Genomic DNA, 25,278 nt, shown 5'->3' with positions numbered 1-25,278 from the left:
GATTTGAATATTTAGCATTTTTCTGGTACGTCTGTGAGAAGCAATCAGTTGGAATTAATTCAGTGTAGTAAGGCTGTAGCATGTTAAAATATATATGGGGGAAAAAAACCCCAGGAGACTTAGCAAAGTTAATTCTTTAGCCAGATGAGTTGGGGTTTCTGAAAGGCACCTGTTGATGGAGGAGTGCAATTAGTGAATTTTGCTCTTCAGAGGCTGATGTAGTTTAAAGATTGCAAATAGCAATTTTGCTAAATTTGGAGCAAGAAAATATGAGGGGGTAATATTGGGCATTATTTCTTTATGTACTAGGTCTAGCAAGTTTTAATTCAGTTTGCAAACGTTCCGTTACTTTGAACAGATTCTTACAGTGATATTAAATTGCTAAAATTATATTGCATTAAATACCTTTTAGTAATGAGATATTCTTGGCATTAGATAAGATTCAAAGCAATATATGGTATATTTCATGTTGATAGCAAACTCATTCCTTGGGAAAATTACAGAATTTGCAGATCAAATTTGATGTTTCCAAAGTTTCCCACCCCCTCCCCAAGATTGGGTATTGTTATTTTGCTTCACAAAAAAACTTGTGTTGGGACAGATCCTTCATATCAGGCTGGAAAACAGGTAGAATCTTTGACGTCCTGTGTAGCTGCACTGTGTGCCCTGCTGGTGTGGCACCTGCTGCTTGTCACTCTTGACCATACCGAATGCCAGTGTTAACAACTGAATGAAGTGAAGTGTGGTCATTTGTACGGACAGGTTTCATTTTGTGGAATGTGGGTCGAATTCATGGTTGTGGATTTGCAAATGCTAAATAGTCAGGAGGAGACCTTTTATTGATAGGCTTGCCATGTGAGTTACTAGTTAGGATATGTAAAGTGCAGATGTGTGGAGTGGTTTGGGGATTCATTCATCCCTTGCTGTTTGGGCAGAGTCCCTTATCTAGAGTTCGAAGAATAGCATTGAAATATGTGTGTTTGCTGCTTCTGTGCTTTTGACAGATCTGATTCTTTGGGCCCTTCTTGGGGGGCTCATGCAGCATTATTTGCAGTGGGTCATCCAGTTACTGGGGATGCCTTCGCAGGACTGCTACGTGTAGATTAAAGTTACCTTGTGGGATTGGAGACCCCTTGTTCATCGCAGTTATGCAACTTGGTTTCCTATTTCTCCATAGAGTGTGTTTTTTTTTCCTCCCCTTTAAAGCAACAGTAAAGTTAAAAATAGAAACAGTTCCTCCCTTGGGCTTTGGGTTGATTAATTGCAAAAGTGTCTCATGCTATAGTTACAGTTCCTTTCTATCTTTGTTTTTAGGTAAAGCTCAGGGTATAGTAAGGGTGAACCAATAGCATACCGAATGTTCGATATCCAGAAATCCAAGGTTTGGAAGAGGTGTTTAAATAAATATTGGCACACTGGTGTCAGAGTGGGAATTAAGACCTTTCTGGAATTGTGGGAAGTCACTGGTATGTGAAACGTGAGTCAACATTCTAGTTACTGTGTGGAAGTTTTCGGTCTTCCCAGGAAACAAGTGAGAGTGCACTGACCTCCAGGGAGAGAAGCAGGCAGGTTTAATTTTATCACTTTCACTCTTTGTGGAGCCTGTGACCCGGCTGAGGATCTGAAGCTAGAGATGTTGGTTTGGTGCTGAAGTTCTAGGATTGATTGCAATACATTGCGTAGGTCCAGGGTAATAGCCCACTGATCGCTGCTCTGACATATTAACACATACAAGGAGTTGTTTTTTAAAATCCAGGTATATTGCTATCCAGGAGGTTTTTTGAAATTCATGGGGTACCCTGTTTGGCTCAGGGGTTCCAAAAATGACTCTACTCACTGTGTGCCAGACTTCCTCGCCTTTGGCAGGTGCGGGAAGAGAGAGGAGAGAAAACTGTCAAAAGACAATGTGACAGGTTATGCAGGTGTATGCTTTGGCCATGACCTGCACTGTTAGGATCAGGAAGTTTCATTTCCTCCCCATCCTTGGGCTTGAGGCTGTGAGCTCCCTTGGGGACAGGCCCTGTCTTTACTTCCCTGCCTGTCCCAGGTCTCTGCTCAGTGGCTGGCCCAGAGCAGGTGTGTGCTCAAGTGTCTGCCATGTGGTGGGAGCACCGAGAGAGGCTGTGGAGCAAGCCGAGTCCTGACATTCCTGCAAAAGCAAGGGAGCCAGGTGGTGCTCCTGTGCTGAGAACATAGATTCCGTTTCACTGGGTCAGCAGAGCATTTTTGGTCAAGCAAAGCAGAAGCATAGCTATCGTGAATGACTTCTGGGGGTGACTGAGGGTGAGGATGGAACAGGATGTGGGTGCTGGAGAGTTGGCTGGGAGACAAGGGGAGGAGTGTGAATCTGACTTACCCCACTGGGTGAGTTAGATATATTGGGAAGTCTCACCACCACTGTCACCTTTGTTCTTCCCCTCCTTGTAGCACCTCCAAAGAGGGCGATCCTAGCCATCTGTTTTGCCTGTATTTTTTTCTTGCTGCATGTACATATTCATAAATAAGTGTACCTCATTTGTATGTATTTTGCTTTTATACATATATATTTGAAAGGCGGAGTGGCAGACAGATCTTTTATCCATTGGTTCACTCCCCACAGGCATGCACCAGCTGGGGCTGGACCAGGCAGAAACCAGAAGCTCAGATCTCTTGCACACGAGTGTCAGGGACCCACCTGCCTGAGCTGTCACTGCTACTTCTGATGTGCTGTATTAGCTGGAGTGGGAAGTAGAGCTACATTAGCTGGAGTAGGGACTTGAACTCATGATCTGGGATGCAGATATCTCAAGTGTGCCTTGTACACTATACCAAATACCCAGCCTTGTATGTATATTTTAATACACGCTTTTCGTATCTTTCAATACCAGTTGGTGAAGCGTGATTCATTCACTTTTACATCCAATGAAGATGGTAGTGGTCATTTTGAAATACAGATGGCCGGTTTTATGTCTTTGGTCCTTGTAAGTTTTAGAAAGAGAAGCTTTGTCATGAAAAAAATACGATGGAACTTGTTTTCTGCAGGAGATTTTGTTCTTGATTGTTTTATGTCAAGTCAATTGTAGGGCACGCAATGACAGTAAAGTGCATGTGTAATCTAACCTAGGTGAGTTCAAAAAAATATTGGGCAAAATAATGACACTGAGTAAAAGAGTATCCAAGGTTTTAGTTTCCCAGCCCGTTGTCCATACTGCAAGAGGAGTCTGTGTGTCTTGCCAAGTGCAGGAAGAAGGGCCTGATCAGTGGATGGAAGCTGTTTCTTTGTCAACTGAATGTATCTTTTCTGGTTTATGTCTTTGCATTGCAGGTTTTTATTTTCAATTTAACTTCTTCAGGCTTTCCAGGATTCCAGGGGATGGTGCCTTCTGTCCAAGTGTGTCTGTAGAAAGGAATACAAATTTAAAAAGACCCATCTCCTAAGACACACTAAGACTTCAGTATAAAATCACTTGTGGGACTTTGAATTCTGTTCTCTGCGTTGCTATTCTCTCTGACTTTATTGCAGTGCTGACAATAAGAAAGCAAGGAATATGTAGGTTTTGCTAACATGAGTGCGCATTTTGTGCACATAATTTTACTGGAATTTTTAAGAGCATTATAATGCATATTTTCATTATCTGTAAACATTTTCAGTTTATTCTCAAATAACGGTACATTGAAAACTTTCTTTTCTTATTTAAAGATTTACTTGTTTGAAAGTCAGTAACAAAGAAGTAATAAAGAGAGGCTCCTTCATCTGGGGTTCATGTCTAAATTGCCGCAGCAGTTAGGGCTGAGCCATGTGGAAGACAGAACCTTCAACTCCATCCTGGGTCTCTGACATGGATGGCAGTCCCCTAGTGCTTGGGACATTCCCTTTTACCTTCTTTAGGGAGGTGGAGCAGCAGGGGCATGAACTGGCACCCACATGGGATGCTGGCGTCACAGGAGGCAGCTTAACCATTGCACCAAAATGCCAGCCTCTAAAACCTCTTACTTTTATGAACAAAACATCAGTTGTAATACAGTGAAATTTAGAGTGATGATTTAAAAATTGCTTTGATTGTAGTCCACACTTAGGGTTCATTTTTACTTGATGAATCTCTGTATGTGTTTGTGTGTTATGAAGACTCAAAAATACTCTTTCTTATACAGCTATTGTTATTTTCTATCCTCTTTTGTTGCAGTTCATTTAAAATATGTTAGTTGTGATTTACCGTATTGATTTCACAACCCACTAAGGAGCCACAAGCTTGTAATTTGAAAAATACAGGTTTAGTAAGAGCTTTGGCTCTGTTTATTTTTTTAAGCCAGTATAAATAATTTAAAGTGTGAAGTAGTTCTATAATTTATGAAGGCTATGCTAAAAAAAAACCCTCCTAATTTCTGATAGGCGACTACTTTTAGTTGTTTTTAGTTCATTCATTTGGAATTTTGCGGAACATTCTCTGCAAAGTCGTTGGCAGGTTTTTTTTTTTTTTAATTTGTTCCCCTGTTCCCTCCTTCTGCAGTATTTCCACCCTACTGCTGTATTTTTCTGATTCTTCCATTTTCCTAATACAGCTACATAGTAATTTTGTGTGAATTGGCATTAAGGGTTCTCATTGCTTGTTTGACGGACCCTGTTTCCAGTAGGTCTTATTTCTGTGTTCTCTTCCGTTATGTTAACCCCTGTTAATTTCCCCTGGAGTTAGCCATTGTTTCCCGTTAGTTTGTTTCTTTTCCTACTCAGCATTAGTTCAGCATTCATGCTCCTTGTCCCTTGCCTGCATCTCTCTCCCAGCCCTCTTTTCCCAGGTTCATCATGGGGAAGACTGACTTGCTGCTTACCAAAGAGCAGCTGTCGCTCTGTGCATGGTTTCTTTCCCAGACTTCCCTGTACCCTTTTTGCAGGGGTTTCTTGCACCTGTCTATTATGTAGAAATAAGCTGCTTTTAAAATTTTCTTTTATTTTTTTTTTCTTAGTTCACTGCCTCAATTTCCTCAAATACATCCTTTCTGAGAACCCATGCTTGGGAGGTATTTTTTTTTTTTTCTTAAGTGAAAGCCCTCTTGATTTTACCCACTTTCTCATTGGTAATTTGGAAGAGTTTCCATTCTGTTTTGAAGACGGAGCTCCAAAGTCTTCTTTCCAAGTGCCTCAATTGAGAGGTAGATTTTTAAAAAATTTTGATTATTTTTGTTTATTGGAAAGGCAGATATACAGAGAGGAGAGACAGAGAGGAAGATCTTCCATCCGATGATTCACTCCCCAAGTGAGCGCAACGGCTGATGCTATGCCGGTCTGAAGCCAGGAGCCTCTTCCAGGTCTCCCACGCAGGTGCAGGGTCCCAAAGCTTTGGGCCGTGCTCGACTGCTTTCCTGGGCCACAGGCAGGGAGCTGGAAGGGAAGCGGGGCTGCCGGGATAGAACCGGCACCCATATGGGATCCCGGGTGTGCAAGGCGAGGACCTTAACCATTGCGCCGGGCCCCCAGAGATAGATTTTATACCCTTTGGATTTGGTCTACTTTCATCCCTTCTGGAATTTTGTGGAATATTTTTTTTCTTTCCCATTTTTATAAGATTACAGTAGCGGGGTTTAGATCTGAAATCTCTATCCATTCTGGAGAAAAATTCTTGATTTAATTCATTAGAAAATTTTCCCCCTTTAATTTCTCTGTTCCTTTCTGGGAATGGTTCCTTGAAAGTGGTGTTGCTTGAATCGGCCCTTTGCTAGTTTTCTGTATTCCTTCTGCTTTTCCTCCTTTGTCTTCTTGCTCAGTCTTCTAGGAGGTTTCACCCGCCATATCTTCTTCCCACGTGTGGGTTTAATTTTCCTTTCTGGTGTTATATTTTTTACTTTTCCAGCAGCTTGTTTTGGTCTCCATTTTTTTTTTTAAAATACCATTCTTTTATTTTTTGGTTATAATCTTTTGACTCTGAGATGATGGTCTTCCCTGTATAGTTCCCTTGTAAAGTGTATTATTTTATTTGTTTTGATGTGTTTTTTTTATTGTTGTAACAGTAAAATAAAACTAATGGTGTCTTTTTCATAAGAGCATGTATGAGCATGGCAGAATTGCAAATGGTGGCTGTTATGGATGGCTCTCAGTTACCCATATTCGTGAAGATAATTAGTGGCGGCAAATACAGAATACTAGTGAAGTTTTAAAATCACTTTTGTGTCACCATTGCACACATTTTAGTTAAAGTGTTTTGGCTTCTTCACTTATAAAAGATGTATGCCAACTAAGCTGGGGGAAAATGCCACAAGGAATTTTCAAAATGATGCCAATCTGGCTAGTTGGTTATGCAGCCACTTGGTATCTTTGGGCAACACTGAGTAAGAGATAAGTAGAAAACTTGGGTAGTTTCCAATTTGTGTATAATTATACATGGCATGTATTCAAATCTTAAGGAAAATTTACGGGACCACATTTCCCTCCAGTAATAAGCATCCTGAAGACATACTAGATTCCTCCAGCCAGTTATCTTCTTCCAAGTTGTCCCAGAGCCAGAACACATTTTAATGTGTTTGGAACTTAACAGGAATTTTCAAAACCTTACCTACAAGGGAAAAACAGCACAGATAACAACAAGAGCATCAGAAGCACTCAGAAAGGTACCTTTGTATCTTGGTCACATAAAAATGAATTTATGGGCCCAGTGTGATGACCTAGCGGCTAAAGTCCTTGCCTTGGACATGCCGGGATCCCAGTTGGGCGCTGGTTCTAATCCCAGTGGCCCTGTTTCTCATCCAGCTCCCTGCTTGTGGCCTGGGAAAGCAGTCGAGGACACACCAATGTCTTGGGACCCTGTACCCACGTGTAAGACCTGGAGGAGGCTCCAGGCTCCTGGCTTCAAATTGGCTTAGCTACAGCCATTGTGGCCACTTGGGGAGTGAACCATGGGATGAAAGAGCTTCCTCTCTTTTCTACTACTTGTGTATCTGCCTTTCCGATAGAAATATAGTTTTTTAAAAAAATGAATTTACTAATAGTAGAGTTGTCCATCATGGAAGAAAAGCAAAATTTATATGAAGACTCACTAAATCAGGAGTTTATTTACGTAGAATTTCATCCTCTCCGCCCCCGCCCGCCCCATTCTGAGAGGCAGAGAGCTCCCATCTTCTGGTTCCTTCTTCAAGTGCTTACACAGCCTGGTGCTGGGCTGAGGAGCCTGGCTCTGAGTTTGGATTCCCATGTGGGCATCAGGGATCCAGGTACCTGCGACATCAACTGCTGCCTCCCACAGTGTGTTCAGCAAGAAGCCGGCATCTGCAGCCAGAGTCAGGGATTGAACCTCTGTACTTGGACATGGAATCAGGCCTCTTGACTGGTGTGTTAGCCACGAGGCCAGGCACTCACTTCCCCAGGAGCTGTCTTTTTTTTAAAAATCCTATTACAAAATGCTTCTGGACATTTACGTTTGTAAATATGAGAGGAATTCCTGCTGGATATTAGCTTATTTGGTATTTTCCCAGGCTAGGGAGAAGCTAAATAAATACAAATAAATGTTAGATTTTCACATCTTTCTCTAAGATTTCATTTGCTGAAATGTATCTCTTAGATTTGATTGTAGGTCTGAGATAAAAAGGAATAAAAGGGAGGAGGGCCTCCCTAGAAAAGAGCTGGAAGGAGCTGGGAGTTTATTGGCTGGAATCCCTTGGTGATTTCATACAGCTGGAGATTGTGCTGTTGCAGTGATGATTATATGGTGAATTATTGGTAATTGTTGACCTATTCTACCAAATTATTCTTACAGTGGATTTTCATCAATGCACAGTTATGTCTTTTAAAACACTTCTTTCTTAAACACTCTACAATGTTTCTGCATAGGCAGCTGTATGGTGGAAATGAAAAAGGGGAAGGGATGGGGAATCGTCCTGCCAAACCTCTTGTTTTCTTTCTGCCTTCATTTGCCTTTGTTCTTGTCCCTTTAATACAATCAATACATAAGAAATGTTGTTGCTTTCCTCCCGTCTATAGTTTGTGACACTACACAGCTTCCATAATTATAATGTTAATAATGGAATATAATTGATTGAGTTTCATCATTTTGTATTTTTAGATCTTAGGCTTGTTTCTGGTAGAGGTGATAAGTAACAGCATTTTGGGGGGAGTCCTTTGCTCACTAACTGTAAGTCATTTCTCCTCAAGCTTGCTCACACAAAAACTTTTGACATCATGTAACATGCTGAAGTATTCGCTTACATTATTTTAAATCTAAAGGTTGATTGCTGGTGCTGGTAGCTCTGGGCCAAGCTTTAAAGAACCACCTGTCCAGACCAGCACTGTCACATTGGTTGTCCTGTGATGATGGAAATGTCTTTCACACTACTGTCCCATACAGCAGCCAAGTGTGCTTATTGGGCTTTTGAAATGTGGCTAGTGCATCCAAGGAGTGGAGCTTTATGTTTTACCAAATGCTCATTCATTGGCACCTACATAGCTGTATGGCAGGTGGGAAACTCTGCTGAGCACTGTAGGTCTAGACCATAGCTTTCAACCGTGGTAACACCGGGGTATCCTTTTGATGCTTCAAGAATAGATGCCCAGTGCTGGTTTGTGTCCTGGTGGCCCCGCTTCCCATCCAGCTCCCTGCTTGTGGCCTGGGAAAGCAGTCGAGGATGGCTCAAAGCCTTGGAAAAGCAGCGGAGAATGACCCAAAGCCTTGGGACCCTGCACCTGCATGGGAGACGTGGAAGAAGCTCTTGGCTCCTGGTTTTGGATGGCTCAGGTCTAGCTGTTATGGCCACTTGGAGAGTGAATCAATGGATGGAAGATCTTTCTCTTTGTCTCTCCTCTCTGTATATCTGCCTTTCCAATATAAAAAAAAATGTTTAAAAAATTATTTAAAAAATAGTAGATGCCCAGACCTCATCCCCCAGAAACTCTGGCTTGGTTGGGCTATAGTGTACCTTTATTTTATTTTTATTTAAAAGGCAGAGTTACAGAGAGGAAAGGCAGAAAGAGATAAGGACAGAGATCTTCCATCAGCTGTTTTACTCCCTAAGTGGCCTCGAAGGCTGGAGCTGAGCTGGTCCAAAGCCAGGATCCAGGAGCTTCTTCCAGGTCTCTCACACAGGTACAGGGTCCCAACGACCTGGGTTGTCAATCACGGCTTTCCCAGGCCATTATCAGGGAGCTGGATTGGAAGTGGAGCAATTGGACTGGAAGTGGGGCAGCTGGACATGAACCAGCGCTCATATGTGATGCCAGTGCTTTAGACTGAGGATTAGTTTGCTATGCCACTGTGCTGCCCCAGGACCTTCTTAAAACTTCCCAGGTGTGTTTAATGTTGTTGCCTAGCAAGCAACTTCAGAATTCAGTGATCTGATGCCAGTGTTTTTATTATGTACACAGACTCTGTGGATCAGAAATTCATTTGCAGTGAAGTAAATATTTCTCTGTTCCATGGAGCCTGGAGTGCTGGTTCAATGTCCAGAATGGGTGAACTCACTAGGTTGGCAGTTGATCATCTTGTTTGGCTCAGATATAAAACCACTGATCTAGTTTAATAAGCTAGGTTTTAGAGCCTAGTTTCACAATGTAAGGAGATTTTTGCTAGGCCATATTTAATAAAATATGCTTCTATATCTATATCTATATCTATATCTATATCTATATCTATATCTATATCTATATCTATATCTATATCTATATCTATATCTATATCTATATCTATATCTATTTGAAATTTGGCAGAAGTGAACGAGTCCCTAAATTCTTAGATGCAGACACTTCTCCTGCTGCTGACCTTCTGGGAACTGCATGTTCTTTTTCTGCCTCCTGGTCTCTGCAAGGCAGGTCCCAGCTGAGTTCTAGGGATCCTGCCGTGGAGATGACCAGATCTGGAGGTGTAGTGAGCTAAGTGGAAGTCTGGGTCCCCAATTTCTGCCACTGAGTTGATGTGTGTTTGAGCTAGCCTTTGAACCTTCTGCATGTCTGTTTCATCTGTAAAACTCAGCGCTGGCTAGGTGAGCTTTAAGATAATCTTTCAAGTGCTGATGTTCACATTTATCCCAGCTGTGCTTATGTACAGAATTGAGTCAAAAGCAGTAATCAGGGAGGCCAGTTTTGTGGCACTTTGGCTGCTCTGCTTCCAGTTCAGCTCCCTGCTGGTGTATCTGGCAGAGCAGTGCAAGCTGTCCCCTCCCACCCAGGTGGAGAGCCTGGCTTCAGCCTGGCATTGAAGCCATTTGGGTAGCGAACCAGCAGATGGTTATGTTCCTCCCTGCCCCCGCCACCTTTCCCAGCCACCCCAGCTCTTCCTCTCTTTTTCCTTTCCTTTTCAAATAAACCTTAACAGCAACAACGACCACAGTTAGTAGGTAACATTTATGGGGGCTGAAGCAGGTTTGCATCTTAATTTAGTTCTCTCCAGATTATTAGAGCTGGGGATGATAGGGTCACCGTTGTTCTTGAGTTACTGTTCTTGTCACGAGGGCTGAAAGTGTCAAGCGAAGTAAGACAGCCACCTGCCCCTCATCCCTTCAGCTGTTATCTGGGAGCTGGCCCAGGAGCCTGGGATCCTTCCAGACTACAACTTTGACCTATAGAATGGCACAAAGATCCCTTGATTGGGACCTTTTCATTAGTTTCATGTTTTTTGCTTTCCCATACAGTAAACTGTTCTTGCAGGCTCATAGCTGTTTTATGCAAGAAGTTGGTACGTGTGGGAGTGGAAAAATGACATTCCCAGAACTATTGGCATAGGGCTTGCCTGGGCAGCTTGTTTGTTTCTGAGGGTCTTGTGACCACTCCCACCCCTACTCCAACCTCCAGTTAATTCCCAGGGTTGGCTGTCCTCCCCTGTGGGATGAGCTCTGGTTAGTGTGTGTGTGAGTGTGTGTGTGTGCGTTTGTGTGTGTGTTTTCACTGTGGTTGGATTCCACGCAGCCTGCTGGAGTCTGGTCTGTCGGGGTGACCAGCTTTGCTGCGGTTGGAAGGGGCATCAGGAAGGCGTCCGTGTGCATGGATTTCCCTTGGGGGAATAAGTCTTGAGCCTTGTTTGTTAAAGAAGGGGAACAGGAAGGAAGCCTCAGAGGAAAGGGAAGCTTCACCCTCTGCTGTTGTGTCCAGGAGACACTCCCTAGACTGAGCACGCCCAGGAATGACTGCAGACATCAGAGCGTAGCAGGCTGGCAGCCTCAGGAGAAGGCCGGGAGGGCAGTGCGAGCTGCACACGTTTTAGATTGGTCACCGCAGGCAGGTTAACGAACAGCTGGACACATTTTCAAAGAAACTTGGGTTCTGTGCTATGGTTTAAAAAGACACACTTAGATTTGATGCTCTGTGCCCGTCTTTTATTGTGTCTTCACAGAGACTGGGAAGATTTGTAACTGAACTTGCAGTTGTAATTGGAACTTTAAAAATTGTAAGGCTTTCAACAGAAAAGGGTTTTTGGAATGTGTTTTGTTTTGGCTTTTTATACTCTATTCTTAACTACTTTTGTTGATACCATTAGTTTAAGTCTACTACTCTTTGTAACAATTTGTGTACTACAAATTGTAACAGGGATTGCTATGTTATTACATCAAGAAAGATTCTTAAAATTATTTGTTTCAAAGGCGGTGTTTTGAGTTAGGAGGGAAGGAGTGTTAGTGATCAGGGAGTGTTTATCAAGATCATGGTGTTAAATTTGAGCAGCCTTATCCAGTTTTAAACATCTGTTTTTTTGGCTCTAGAGTTACAGGACACCTAAGTAACATTAGCATGGTAGTGCCACTTTAAGTGTTTTTTAAGTCTTGATAGTTTGCTGGCTTTGATTAGAATAGTGTTCCCATTTCTAGCATGTTGGCGTAGTGGAAATACTTTTTCAAAATTGTTGACCTACTGTAATCCTAACAGGCTTTTAAAAAGTTCTCTAGACAAGCTGTTGTTTAATTCTTTCCCAAGATTAACTCCTGGTTATGCTTTATCATTGGTTCCCTGACTTAAAGATGTAAAACAAACAAACAAACAAACAAAAAACAAACAGGCAACACACTACAAAGGAAGACTTAGGTAAACAGTGTTCCAGCGTAATTCCGTCCAGCTGGAGTCCTCTCTGAGAATGCCTGCTGGGCTGAGCCAAAGCTGAGGGTGGGGGATTCAGGCCTGGTCTCCCATGTGGTGGCCGGAACCGAGTCACCTGAGCCGTCACTCCCTCCTGCCGTAGCAGGAAGCTGGAATCGGGGGCCAGAGCTGGGTGTTGGTACCCTGGCACGGTGGTGTAGGATGTGGACATCGCCTTTGTTCATACGATTTTTTTCTTATTAGAAAGGCAGATTTACAGAGAGAAGGCAAGACAAAGATCTTCCATCCATTGGTTCACTTCGAAAGAGTCCACAATGGCTGGAGCCCAGATAATCTGAAGCCAGGAACCAGTAGCCTCCTATGAATTGTTCATGTGGGTTCAGGGTCCCAAGGCTTCGAGCCATTCTTTGCTGCTTTCCAGGCCACGAGCAGGGTGCTGGATGGGAAGTGGAGCAGCTGGGATGTGAACCAGCGCCCATATGGGATATCAGTGCTTTTAAGCAGAGGATCACCTTAACTACCGTGGACTGCTGGGCCACGTGCCTGCCTCACTAACTTAACTTTCCTCTCTCTCCCACCCTCCCCCCTCCTCCATTCCCTTTCTCTCTCCCTCCCTTTTCTCTTTCTCTCGATTCCTCCTTCCTCTCTCTTCTTTCTTTCCTTTTTCCTTCCCTTTTTTTAAAAAAATTTATTCTGTTTATTGAAAGGCAGGATTACAGAGATGGATGGTGGGAGGAGGAGGTAGAGATCTTCCACCCACTACATTGCTTCCAAATGGCTGCAATGGCTGGAGCTGAGCTGGACTAAAGCCAGGAGCCAGGAGCCAGGAGTCAGGAGCCAGGAGCCAAGAGCCAAGAGCCAGGAGCCAGGTGCTTCCCACATAGTTACAGGGGCCCAAGCGCTTGAGCCATTCTCCACTGCTCACCCAGGTGCATTAGCAAGGAGCTGGGAAAGTGGAGCAGTGGATATTTGATCCGGTGCCCATATGGGATGCCAGTGTTACAGGTGTCAGCCTTGCCTGTTTTGCCACAACACTGACCCTCTCAAACTGTTTTCAACATGCCAGATAATCACACTGAAAGAGAAGTGTCTTGATGCCTTGTTTAATAAGGACAACTTAACGCCAAAATAGAAGGATGCATACTCTGACAGTGTAAACATTGTAAAAAAAAAAAAAAACTATGATTTTTCTCTCCCATCCTAGAAATTGAGACCTCACACTGGCTGCCCCTGACTGTCAAGGCATCACATGGCTGGTGTCTGGGTGTCTTGGGGTTCTTAGGCACTTCCTGCCAGAACACACTAGAACTTGTTGGAAAGGTCAGTGTCCCTGGAACATTGACCAGAGAATCCCCCTTAACTGAATGCCAGGCTGTGTCTTTGTTTTTCTAGGTTGAGAGACTGAAATAAACCTTACCAGACCCATCATAGGTCCTTGTCTCTGAACCATAGCTTTTGCTATGGGTGAATGGAGATCTCTTCTTTGCCTTTTACATTGTTTTTGCAGATATTAGTTGGGTGTAAATTGCTGGCTTTATTATTATTTTTTTTTAAGATTTATTTATTTTCATTGGAAAGGCAGTTTTACAGTGTGAAGGAGAGATAGAAAGATCTTTCATCTGCTGGTTCACTCCTCAAGTGGCTGCGATGGCCAGGTCTGAGCCAATCTGAAGCCAGGAGCTTCCTCTAGGTCTCCCATGAGGGTACAAGGTCCTGAGGCTTTGGGCCATTCTCAACTGCTTTCCCATGCCACAGGCAGGGAGTTGGATGGGAAGTGGAGCAGCCGGGATATGAGCTGGTGCCTGTATGGGATCCCGGGCATGCAGGGCGAGGACTTTAGCCACAAGGCTACAGTGCTGGGCCCCGAAAATCCCTAGTTTTATAAAACAATATCAAGTGTTCTGGCAGAATGGTAGAAGGGCTAAGAGTGTGCACTTTTGCTGAAAGGCATTTTGTTTCAGACTTCACCACCTCCTAGCTATGAAATGTTTGTTGGCTTCTTAACCCCTTGTGTCCTGCTTTCCTGATCTGTAAAATGGGAATAACAAGAGAGCAGAGTAGGGGCTGGCATCATGACATAGTGGGTAGAGCCACCACCTGTGGTACCAGCATTCTGTTTGGGTCCTAGTTTGTGTCCTAGCCACACTTCTCTCGCACAGTTCCCTGTTAATGGCTTGGGAGAGCAGCAGAGGATGGCCCACTTATTTTGGGCCCCTACTACCCTTGTAGTAGACTTGATTGAAGCTCCTGACGTCGGCCTGACCCAGCTCTGGCTGTTGTAGTCATTTGGGTAGAGAACCAGTAGGTGGAAGATCTCTTTTTCTGCACACTCTGCCTTTCAAATGAATAAATAAATCTTAAAAAAAAAAAAGTGCTGACCGTACAGAGTCTGTGATAGCTCGATCTGGGCCAAGCCAGGTGTCAGGAGACTGGAGGTAGCCAAAGTACCTGGGCCACTTTCTGTTGCCTTTCCTGGCATGTTAGCAGGAAGCCAATAAGAAGCTGAGCAACTAGGACTTGCAGTGGCACTCCTTGTGTGCGATGCTATTACAAGTAAGCAGTGGCTTAACTTTCTGTGCCAAAGTTGTATCAGAGCAAATCTCAACATGCTGTATAGACATCAGAATGGAAGTCACCTGCGAGTGGTGGTGCTGTAGGAATAGCTTTGAGTCTGTTTATATTTGTTTTTACATAAGCTGTTTGCAGACTTTTTAAGACTTTTACAGACTTCATTTAGTAAGCATGTTATTAATAAGCATGGTAGACCTCACCGATGACCAGACTTCAGTCATTGATAGTCCCATGTCTGAACTGTCTTGATTTGGAAATCCTAGTAGGAGTATAAGGACTTGGTGGCTAGCCACCAGGGAGCAGGAGAAAGCTGCAGTGCAAGGTGGGGGCAGAGAAGGCAGGCCAAGGGAAGTTGCTGCCAGTACTGGTGGGGACTGACAGGTAAGGCATCTCATGATTCTGGAGAGAGGAATACACAGGCATCTTGGCTCCTAGAGCTTGCAGTCTTCCAGGACGACTTCAGTTAGTTCTCTCTTCCTCCAGAAGCTCAGTTTGACATTCATGAGCGACTGGGCGGAAGAGGGTTCCTGTTCTTTAACACAACACTTTAGAAGTGACAAAATAATAGGCAATATACTGTATTTTTATTATCCCCTCCACTTCTGCCCTCACTTTTCAAATCTGAGAGCTAGAGAAAGGGAGAGAACCTTCATCTGCTTGTTGACCTCCTTCCCAGATGCGCATGACACCTGGGCTTGAGCCAGGGCTGAAGCCAGCAGCTCAGTGCAGGTCTCCCGCGGTGGATGGCAGTGGGGGGCGGGGACCCAGCTACTTAAGCCGACACTTGTGTCTCCCAACCTGCAGACTCGCAGGATGCTAGAATTGGAGCAGAGCTTGGACTTGAACCTGAGCACGCAAGTTAGGATGTGGGCCTCCCAAACAGTATCTTAACCAAATGCCAAACACCTGTTCCTATAGTATTTTTAAACCCAACGTCTTAAGTGACTTTTCAGGAGCTTGTAGCTAATGTTTACATGGCTTATGTTTTTGTTTTTTGGTGCAGCAAAAGTGAGAGGTACATATTCTTTCTTACTGAAAGCTTAAATAACTTTGTTTTTTAAAAAAGATTTACTTATTTTTATTGGAAAGTCAGATTATATGTAGAGAAGGAGAGACAGAGAGGAAGATCTTCCATCCGACGGAAGTGACCACAACAGCCAGAGCTGAACCAATCTGAAGCCAGAAACCAGGAGCCTCTTCTGGGTCTCCCATGCGGGTGCAGGGGCCCAAGTCTTTGGGCCATCCTCTACTGCTTTCCCAGGCCACAAGCAGGGAGCAGGGAGCTGGGAGGGAACCAGGGCCGCCGGGATTAGAACCGGCATCCATATGGGATCCTGGTGTATGCAAGGTGAGGACTGTAGCCACCAGGCCTTGGCACTGGGACCTGTTTCGCTTATTTTAAATTCTTCTCTTTATAAGCTACCATCTCCCAGACTTTGGTTCCCCTGAGAAAGTGCTTAGCACTACAAGGGAGTAGAATGTCTATTAGACCAAGTCAAGTCCCACCAGGGTATTTGGAATTTGCTTTCCCTAACTCATGCGGCTGCTTCAGGAGCACCAGCCCTGGACCCCAGGCACCCAGCGTGTGAATCCTAGCACCTGTGCTTTCTCATTGATTGGTCTTGGGCACTCCCATCACTGCTGATGGGGTGATGCAGTGGGGCATGGAGTCTTCACACGCATGTTTCTAGTTTCAACCTTCAAAATGCTTTTCTTTTTGCTTTCTTCCTTTCTTTTGATTTGAAAGGCAGAGTTATAGAGAAAGAGAAAGCTCTTCTATCCATTGGTTCACTCCCCAAATGGCTGTAATGGCCCGAGCTGAGCCAATCTGAAGCCAGAAGCCAGGAGCTTCTTCTGGGTCTCCCATGTGGGTGCAGGATCCCAAAGACTTTCCTAGGCAATAAGCGGGGAGCTGAATCAGAAGTGGAGCAGTCAAGACTGGGACCGGTGTCCAGGTGGGGTGCTGGTGTTTGCAGGAGGAGGATCAGTCAGTTGAAGTATCATGGCAGCCCCTAAATAAACAAATCTAAAAAAAGAAAACAACCAAAAACCAGAAACAACTCATGTGCTATGCTAATAAGCCATGGCACTGGCCCCAGTAAGCTTGTTTTGCTTCATGTTTCCTTAAAGTGTTGATTACAGTAGCAAAAAGTTGACTGAGGCCATTGACATACTTTTTCTTTTCATCTTCCCATTATCCTGTCACCCACCTACGTGGGAAATTTAAACTAGTCATTCAGGCTGAAATTGTACTTGATGAGCATGTTGCTTGGTGAACTTGTGATTATTCCTTAATCTAAAGTTGTAACTAGAGCTGATTTTATTTGCTTATAACCACAAAGATAAATCTTCAAAAAAAAAAAAAAATAAGAACAAGGCCAAGATTCGCCTGGTGGTCAACTTGCTGATAATAAGACTTCACATCACTAACTAATGAAGCACAGTGAAATTGCTTTGCGTTGAGTCACTTGTAATAATCTTCCCCCTTCCAGCTGCTAAAAAGAGAATGGAACTTTTGACTCAGCAAAGGCTGTGAGAAGTTTGTAGGCCTCAGAAAACTAACGTCTGAATCTGAACGCAGATTTTTCCCTCAATAACCGTTAAAGCCTTGAACGTCAACATGGCCTGTGGAAGACTGGAATCAAATACAGCAAAAGCCCTTTTTTTTCATGTGTGAATATATTATCCTCAGATAGCTGTGTTTCAGGTTTAGCTCATGTTGGTGGAAATATTCACACATTTCCTTAAATGTGTGAACATTACATAACTAAAGACTAAACATGACTTTCTCTGTTTCTCCCTCTCTGTAATGCTGACTTTTAAAATAAATAATCTTGAAAAAGAAAATAAGAATGAGAGAGAAAAAAGTTAATGGAGGTGATTTACTCTAAACAATTAGTTCCTGGCTAATGCTCTTTAAAATCAACTCTGATAAGGTATAGTTTCCCTGCCTTTGATGCATCCGTTTTTGAAGCATGCTCTTGTTGCAGTTACATTCACCTGTACAGTCAGTACTGTTGATCTGCAAACATCCTGCCACCCTCCCAGTTCTCCTGGGCTCTTTTGGCGGTGTATTTTTTATGTTATGAATCCTCTCTGGTCTTGCTACTTTCCACAATGCTCTTACTCTCTTTTCACCCATTCCTAGTGATCAGAAAACTGAAAGGGAAGCAAAACCTCCTCTTGATGTCCAGATCCAATGGCTACGGAATTGTGCTATGGGATCAATGGTTGTCTTTTTTTTTTTTTTTCTTTTTTTTTTTCAATTGCAGAAGCTGAAAGACTTAGAGATTCCCCATTTACTGACCCACTCTGCAAATGCCTGCAGCATCCAGGTCTGGAGCAGCCCCAAAGCCAGGAGCGCGAGCTCAGTCTGGGTCTCTAGGGTAACAGAGACACAGCCACCTGAGCCATCACCTGTCTTGGCGGGTATTCATTAGCTGGAAGCTGGAGTTCAGAGTGGAGTCAGGACTTGAGTAGAGGCAGTCCCCATGCAATGCATAATGGTTTAATCACTGCATCAAATGGCTGCACCCCACCCCCTGTTTGAGGTTGTACACTTTTTTATTGTAAAGATTTATTTTTTTAAGATTTATTTATTTTTATTACAAAGTCAGATATATAGAGAGGAGGAGAAACAGAGAGGAAGATCTTCCGTCAAATGGTTCACTCCCCACAACGTCTGGTGCTGTGCCGATCCGAAGCCAGGAGCCAGGAACCTCCTCCAGGTCTCCCACACGAGTGCAGGGTCCCAAAACATTGGGCTATCTTCGACTGCCTTCCCAGGCCACAAGCAGGGAGCTGCATGGGAAGTGGAGCTGCCGGAATTAGAACCGACACCCATATGGGATCCCGGCTTGTTCAAGGTGAGGACTTTAGCTGCTAGGCCACACCGCCGGGCCCATATTGTAAAGATTTATTTACCTTTATTGCAAAGTCAGATATACAGAGAGAGAAGGAGAGACAGAGAGGAAGATTTTCAGTGCACCGATTCACTCCTCAAGTGTCCACAACTGCCAGAGTTGTGCTGATCCGAAGCCAGGAACCCAGAGCATCTTTCGGGTCTCCCGTAGAGGTGCAGGGTCCCAAGGCTTTGGGCTGTCCTCAACTGCTTTCCCGGGCCACAGGCAGGGAGCTGCATGGGAAACTGTGCCACTGGGATTAGAACTGGCATTCATATGGGATCCTGACGCATACAAGGGGAGAACTTTAGGCACTAGGCTATTGTACTGGACCCTGTTGTACACTTTAAATGGTCAGAGAGCTGTGCTATCTTGAGTAATTGGATCAAATGCATTGGTGTAGGAAGCTTTGGGACTGGCTGATAACAGAAACTTGACTCTATTCATTAACAAGCCAGGATGAATTGGAGAAATTAAATTTGAGTCAAGTGAGAGGACACATCCGGTTGAATGGAAGGACGTATTGTAGATTGACTGTTAAATCTCCACTGCGTGGAAGCCCAGAGGAAAAAGAGACAAGAAGACCTGGACAGACTGTCCAGGCAGCATAGACACTGACCCAAGTGCTCCGTGGCTGCACTGCCTCAGGGACCCTCGGGGACACTCGGCCAGGTGAACGCTGCTGCCACCTCCTCAGCAGCATCAGCTGTTTCCCCAGGGCAGGGCAGGCACAGAACAGATGCTGAGGCTGTCCTGCCCCAGCCAGCGCCACGCCCAGGCCCTCGGGCTCCTGCCCCTTCCTGGCAATGCTGCTGGCCGGGTCAGCGTCCCCCGCCCTCTGTGGCTGCCTCCATTGCAGGCACCTCCGCAGATCTCCATGCCCTGCTGTGTGGTCATTGCTCTTGTGACTTAGAGCTTCTCTCTGGCCCAGCCTTTGCAGGAAGGACCTCACCTTTTATGACAGTTCAAGGCCTCTGTTTCAGTTTACTGACTGCTGTACTTTTACTGCATCTAGAATACAGATTGGAAGACATATCTGCATATTGGTTGCCGTCAAAGAAAAAGTCTTGTGAGTGGCGCCATCAAACCCTGAGTGCCAGGTGCACCCTAGCTCTACCATGCTGCCAGGTGGGGAGAAGACAGGCCAAATTGAATATCTCTTATCTGAAATGCTGGGACCAGAAGCCTAACAGATTATGGATTTTGGAGTATTTACACATATGTTCATAATGAGATCTCTGGGGGATGAAAAACACATTTGAGCCTGAAATTCATGTATGTGTCATGTACTTTGTAAACAGCTTGAAAGTAATATTATACAACATTTGTGTGTGTGTTTTAGATTTTTAAATTTTTATTGGAAAGTCAGATATTCATAGAGGAGGAGAGATAGAGAAAAAGATCTTCTGTCTGCTGATTCACTTTCCAAGTGGTCACAATGGCTGGAGCTGAACCTATCTGAAGTCAGGAGCCAGGAGCCTTCTGTGGGTCACCTACACAGGTGCTTTGGGCCATCTTCGCCTGCTTTCCCAGGCCACATGCAGGGAACTGGATGGGAAGTGAGGCTGCTGGGATTAGAACCAGCACCCATATGGGATCCCAGCACATGCAAGGCCTGCACTTCAGCCACTAGGCCACCACGCCAAGCCTGATACAATGTTTTTAATAGTTCTCTGTGTGAAACAGTTTTATGGCATGGAATCTTTCATCTGTAGTGTTCTGTTGGCACTGGGAACATTTTGTATTTTAGATTTTTGCATTGTGAATGGCTGCTTTTGTATCACCAACCAAGGACACAGAAGAGGTCGGGTATCCAGTGCATCCTAGAGCTGGACCCCACCTCGGACTGGTGGACCCTACAAGTCCATGCAGAGAGAACACTGTATATGACCCTCCGCAAGAAGTACACGAGACAGTTGCTTAAAAAAGAGCAAGGCTGTTCTTGTAACTAAGCCCTGGAGGAGGTACCTTTGTCTTCTGACAGTGTTACTTAGGGAGCAGGAACCTCAACCTAGCTCTACCATAAATATGATCACTTCGAGGCTGTTCAGTTAGTGTTTTGTTAATACTGGTTAGTTGGTAAAAATATTCCAGGTGTGCTTTGACTTCATGTGATCTGAATTCAGGAATCCAGTCGAGGCCTGTAGGGTGCTTGGCCCTTGGCTGGGCAATCATATGCTAGTGTCAGGCCTCTGATTGCCTGCTGGGCCCCGATTGGTCATGTACAATAAACATTTGTGCTGTCATCTGCTTATTAGTTGCCACCTCCGAGTTTGCAATCCCAGTTCCTTAGCTGGGCTCTCTACCACCTCATTCCTGCAAAACCATCCTCTTGCCTTGTCTAGATCTTATCAGTGGCACATCCAACTTTTCACTTCCGTATTTTTTCAGAAATAAGTAAATGTTCTTTTAGCCTCCTCACCAGAAACTTGAGTTTATTGGTTCCTTGTAGATGATGAAAAATGCATCCTTCTTTAACAATCTCTTTCTGGGTCCGGCTCAGTAGCTTAGAGGTTAATGTGCTTGCCTTGCATGTGCCAGGATCCTATATGGATATCAGTTTGTGTCCCAGCAGCCCTGCTTCCCGTCTACCTCCTTGCTTGTGGCCTGGGAAAATAGTCAAAGATGGCCCAAAGATTTGGGACCCTATACTCACGTGGGAGACTCAGAAGAGACTGGGCTCCTGGCTTTGAATTGGCATAGCTCCAGCCATTACAGCTGCTTGGGGAGTGAATCAGCAGATGGAATATCTTCTGTCTCTCCTTCTGACTGCATATCTGATTTTACAATAAAATAAATATGTCTTTTAAAAAAAGAATTTTTTTCTGACCCTTGTCTTAACTTTAAATTGCCTTAAAGTATTTAGAGTTTTCTGAATTTTGGAAAGTTCATTGGGAGAATAGTGGGCAGCAGCACTCCCACCTGCTGTTTCATTCTCCAGGTCCTGCAGTGCCCAGGGCTGGAACAAGTCACAGCCTGGATCCTGGAACCCACTTACCTGGGCCGTCATTGCTGTTTCCCAGCGTCTACATTACTAGGAGGCTGGGGTGGGGAGTGGGATATGTATGAAATGAACCCAGGGTCTCTGATGTAGTACACAGGTGGCTTAACTACCAGGCTAGCTAGACGCGTGTCCCATTTACATCATTTTAACCATATTGCTATGAACCCTTTCATCTGTTTTTCTGTCCTGGTTACAGCTGAATTATTTGATGACCTTCTGTTTTGAATCATCACAGGTATCTAGTGCTGGGGATTGGCTCTAGAGTTTATGCTTCAGAGGGAAAGGAAGGAATTGATGATGGATGGCGTAGTCACCCATTGTATGTGCTGTTCCTCCGCTTAGTCAACCACTGAGGAATGGAAAATGTTACACGATTTCTGCTGTGTAAGATCTAGTTAGGCCCTGGCTGATTGTCTGTATTCTGAACATGGACAGAGGTTTTTAAAATTTGTTTCTTAAATGATACAGTATGAGAATTATAATATTTACATTGTATTAGGCATTATAAGTCTCTAGAGATGATCTGAAGTATGTGGAAGGATATACATGTATGTGAATACTGTGTCGTATTAAATATGGGACTTGATCACCCAGCACTTTGGTACCTGCCAGGGGCTCTGAATCCATCCCGCCTGGTTTCTGAGGGATCACTGCACTCTGAATTAATTCCTTGGTGATGAGGTTCCTGAATCTTCTTTCAAGTTCATTTCAGCATTGCTTTGCTGCCTCTTATGCACCAACAGATCATGAACAAAGCACACCACAGTTCCTCACTTTTCCTTGTTCTCCTAGGAATATCTCTTTGAGGAATGCTATGCTTATTCCATATACATATTTCATTCCTTTGATGCATGAAATGTTTGAGAATAAAGGTATTTCATTTCTCAATTTCAGATATACGGTCCCTTTGGGTTAACGTAAAACAATTTCACACCCATCTGAGAGATGAAACTCCAGTATGACCCCTGAGGACTGGAACGGGCTGGCCTGTATGCCGGCCTTGATTGGTGTAATACTATCGTGACAGTCAGTCTGGGGGCTCGTTACTCTACAGTGGTTACTCATGTTTATCTGCCAGTCTGATCACATCCCAAGTGATGTGGATGGAGCAGAAACGAGTGTTGTTGTAGGAAGAGTTTTGCTCAGCCATCCTGGCTGAAGATGAACTCTGTTGTTAGCTTTTTTTTTCTTTTCATATAGACTTATTTTGTTTATTTGAAATGCAGAGTTACATAGAGAAAGGGAGAGACAGAAAGAGGTCTTCTGTGTCTGCCATTGTCTGTACTTGCAATGTCAGGATACACTTAAATAGCAGAATGATGGACTTATGACTGCGTATGAAGGACTATGCTGTTGTAATAATATGTGCACAATCATTTGGGGAATGGGATTTAAAGGGGTGGGGGTTAAAGGATTTTCCAGGGCTTATGAAACTATATCATAAAATTAAAAATAAAATAGAAGAAAAAAAGAAGAGGTCTTCTCTCTGCTGGTTGCCTTTGTCTGTATGGCCACAGTGGCCCTTACTGGGCCAGGCTGAAGCCAGAAGGCAGCAGCTTCTCCCATATCTCCCTCATTGCAGACGCCCTAGGATTTGGACCATCCTTTGCTGCCTTCCAGGTGCATTAATAGAGAGCTGGATTGGAAGTGAAGCATATAGGACTTGAACCGGCACCTGTGTAGGATGCTGGCGTAATAGGTGCCTGCTTAACATACTCTGCCACACTGCTGCCCCGTCTTGTTTAGTTTTAATTCATCATTTGAATTCAGTCAGCAAACATCAGTGTCTAGAGGCTGATCTGCTAGCATTTCCCATCAAAGCAAAATCCAAATTTATTTTACGTAACTCCTTACTCTTAAAGAATATTTTCTTTTTTTAATTTTCAAATAGATTTTTTTTTTCCCATTGACTCATATCATTTTCTTAGGATTCTGCCATAATATCAACTTAAATTTTAAATTATTAAGAAAATGTTAAACTCCATTTGCTGGTTCACTCTCTGAATCCCTCAGTGGTGGGGGTGGGTCAGGCTGAAGCCGGACCGGACATAAACTCTATCCAGGTCTTCCCTGTGGGTGGCAGAACCCAACTACTTGAGCTGTCGGTCCTGCCTCTTAGGGTACACGTTAGCAGGGAACTGGAGTTGAGAACCAGAGCTGGGAATGAACCCCAGATACTGTGAAATGGGTTGCTACTGTTTTAACCATTACCCCAATCAAGCACCTGCCCCAGGACTTTTTGACTCCTGCTGTTAGGGGACCACAAACGTCATTGAAAATGTGTGCATACTGCAGCTTCTTCCAGACTTTGAGTATGTTGATTGTGGGAACTGAGAGCTTTTAAAAAAGAGGATGAAAGCAACTGTTAGTTGTCCCTGACTGACAGTGTTTATTTTGGGGGTTAATGTGGTGGTTTAGTAAATGTAATTGAAGATGACCTATGCTGCCCTGGTTACTCTAGTAGGTGAAGGCATCATCTTACTTTAGGGTGGTTGACACCCACTTGCCAGTTCAAGTCCGTTTGTTTTTCTAAGGATACACTCCTCCCCCCGCTTTCTACTTCTTGACTCCGGAGTGATCAGATGGAGAAACATCTGGTATTCCCAGATTTTTACTTTTGGTGGCAGCTGCATGTTTCGTGGAATTCTTTTTTGCCTTGCAGCTCCTAAACGGAATGTGGTACAATTAATGACGAGCAATTTGCAGATGTACATGAAATACATGGTCTTGTCTGGGAGTGGCTGAGCCTTCCAGGCAGGCTCTCTGGGTGCTTCAGGCACCTTGCCAGGGTTGTTCCTCCCTGTGTCCCACATGGAGGCTGAGTGTAAACAAAGAATGAATAATAAGGTGTGTATGGCTGTTTAAATTGTGACCTGCATGTGGTTCACAGAACTTTCATTTTTAGAAATAAATGGCACAATTAGCATTGTCTATCAGTTTTTAGAATTTTTTTTTTTTTTGTACACTGAAGGAAATAAGTAGTGGATGAAAAATCAGTTTAGTCTTCAGCCGAATGGCCAACTTTGACAGGATTAGATGGAATAAATGAAAGTACAAGAATGATACACTGAGAGTAAGTTGAAAATTTCACATTATTCCTTCAAAGTGAAGATGAAAGAATTGAATAAGATTGTTCACTTTGAAATATGAGGCGAGTTAATAGTAAAAATTGCTGTTAGCACACCCAAGTGCCATAGTCTTATCATTTCGAAATTCAAGTATAACAGCTGTACCACATTTGGGGAGAGTAGTTTTTGCTATTTATAGCCTGTGAACTAATGTTACAAGCCACAAAATATGTATTTGGATATTTATAGCCCCGTGCCTTGGGATTGCAGATACTCAGAACCCTTATGCCTCTAGTTGGTTTTTGCAGGTCCCTTCAGGGGTCTGTTCGGGAGTTTATGTTGATTTAATGATCATCTGAAGATTGTAGGTGTAATTAATGTTACTGAGGACAAATGGCAGTGGATTAGAATGGACAGGGATTATCCTTTGGTTAAGTCTCATTGTGTTTGAGATGTCACTGTAACTGAAGATGAAAACTTGGTGGCGTGTGGGAGCAGGTGTCTGTTATAGGAAGAGCCTTCTATTTCTGTGTCACATCAGTGGAACGCCGCTCCAGTAGCAGAGCTTGACAGCAGCTTTTAGAGACATTGAAAATGTTTTCTGGGAATGTTTCCTGGAGGAACCCAAGGCCCTAGACTGTTGTAAAGCTCTATGGGAAAAAAAAATGTGCGAGGCTGTTGTGATACTAAGCTTTGTGACAACACGAAGGGAACAGACCAAAGGAGTTGTGTTAGATGCTCCATATACATCATGTC

At 43.9% G+C, this 25,278-nt stretch overlaps 1 protein-coding gene across 3 annotated transcripts in view; it reads left to right on the top strand.

Annotated features, from left to right (window-relative positions):
• Window positions 1-25,278, top strand: part of KIF13A (kinesin family member 13A) — a 201,365-nt gene that overhangs the window by 1,363 nt on the left and 174,724 nt on the right. The window lies entirely within an intron of this gene.

The sequence above is a fragment of the Ochotona curzoniae genome, unplaced genomic scaffold (genome assembly GCF_017591425.1).
Source record: "Ochotona curzoniae isolate NIBS_2020 unplaced genomic scaffold, NIBS_Ocur_1.0 scaffold_461, whole genome shotgun sequence".
Lineage (NCBI taxonomy): Eukaryota > Metazoa > Chordata > Mammalia > Lagomorpha > Ochotonidae > Ochotona > Ochotona curzoniae.
The sequence above is the reverse complement of the archived record's forward strand: the minus strand, read 5'-3'. Positions and strand labels throughout refer to the sequence as shown.